Source organism: Diadema antillarum, unplaced genomic scaffold (genome assembly GCF_040938485.1).
Source record: "Diadema antillarum isolate AM-2024a unplaced genomic scaffold, OU_Dant_1.0 seq00003222_RagTag, whole genome shotgun sequence".
Lineage (NCBI taxonomy): Eukaryota > Metazoa > Echinodermata > Echinoidea > Diadematoida > Diadematidae > Diadema > Diadema antillarum.
Genome location: NW_027273807.1, coordinates 1 through 1991, shown reverse-complemented (window position 1 = coordinate 1991; position 1991 = coordinate 1).

Here is a 1991-nt window from a genome sequence, read left to right as displayed (position 1 = left end):
AAGAATGACACTGAGTTGCCGATTAGCCTCCTTGGTGTTCAGGTGGAAGGCTGTTACCGTTGTCTTGGACATGCTAATCTTGAGTCTCCAGATCCTGAAGTACTTCGCGATTTGCGACATATCTGCAGTGAGGGTATTCTCTACATTTGACCAGGCTCTGTCAGAGTGAAGAAGGGCAAGGTCATCTGCATAGCCATACTGTCGTGAGGTTGTGAAGGGGATGTCACTGATGTATATGTTGAAGAGCAAGGGGGATAGTACAGAGCCTTGAGGAACTCCATTCCGCAGTTGGCGTGGTCTGCTGGACTGTCCATCACTAGTCTTCAGAACGAACCTCCTGTTGGCTAGAATGTTGCAGAGGAACCTCACCATGTGGCGATCCGTACTGAGGAGGGGGGGGGGGGGGGATGATCGGCGATAGTCATCATCACCACGATTACAAGACCATAACCGGACCGGCGCAGCCCGGGGGAAGGGGGGGGGGGGGGGGGGGAAAGAAGCTTGCCCCCCCCCCCCCACACACACAATTAACAGGGATCAAATGTCCCACTCTTTTCCATGCAAAGTAGGAGGGAAGTGTCAGCAAAAATAGGAAGACTTTTTGTTCTTGTTTTTGTTTGTTTGTTTGTTTGTTTTTTGGTTGTCAGCCGACTTTCGGCGAAAAATCAAACTTTAAAAGTATGAAGACCTTTTTGTTGTTGTTTCTCTTGTCTTTTGATGTTCTTTCTTCTTGACTGACAGGCGATTTTGACACCCTCCCCTTTCAAAAACGTAGCGCAGTCCTGAATAATGACCAAATAAATTCAATAAAATGCTAATATGGATATCTATTTCTTTGTATGTAATAATGTAGTAGATATTTTCCTGTAGTTAATTGTATTGTTCAATTTTCTTGATTTAAGTCAATAAAGCAATCATCCCAGGGGCATCGTTCCGTTTTAATGATGGGGTGGGGGGGGGGAGAGACTTGGAGTTTGAATATTGTATATATTTGAATATAGGGAGCGGAGCGGCCAGCGGGGGGAGGGTGTGGGAGGGGGGTATCCCCCTCCCAAACGAGGAAAATTTGGCATTTTCAGACCTGAAATTCAGCGATCTGGTGCACACTTTTGGTGAAATTTGGGATTTCTTTTTTCTATCAAAAAACAAGTAAGAAAAAGAAATATTCATAGATAATTGAATGACTACATCGTGGTATTTCAGCTCTTGCTCCGCCTGTGACATCACTGTGAAGGCCTACAAAATAGTGGGGCCTATCACCGGCGTAGCCAGGATTTGATCTTAGGAGGAGCGGTTAGAGGAGCGGTTAGGGAGCGATGCGAGCGAGGGGGGAGGGTGGTTTCCCCTCCCACAGGGAGAACTTTTTGCATATTGATGTTGTAGATGGTGCAATTTGATGCATTTTTTTGCTTGTTTTATCGACTTGAAACAGTCCAACATGTTTAAGGTAGCAGTACATTTCACGTAGATTATTATTGAACAATTTTGCCTATAAAATGGTATCATTTAGATGAACTTCTTATATCAATTCTTACACTGAAAATCATGAACGCGATAATGAATTTTGACATTGTACAGTCCAAAAAAGGCCGTTTGTGGCTATATTTTTCGCTAAGGAAATTAAGGGGGTGGGGCGCACCGGGCGCAACTGCTGGCAATTACTGGCAGCAACATCAGGAGAATGATATAACGATTAAATGCGAGCGAGCGAAGCAAGCGAGCTTGAAAATTTTGACTGTACAGTCAAAAAAAAACGGCCGTTTGTAGCTATATTTTTTCGCTTATAGGAAACTAAGGGGGGGGGGGGTGGGGTGCACCGGGCGCAACTGCTGGCAATTACTGGCAGCAACATCAGGAGAATGGCATGACGATTAAATGCGAGCAAGCGAAGCAAGCGAGCTTGAAAATTTTGACATTGTGCAGACCAAAAACGGCTGTTTGTAGCTACATTTTTTGCTTTGGAAATTGAGGGGGATGGGGGCGCACCGGGC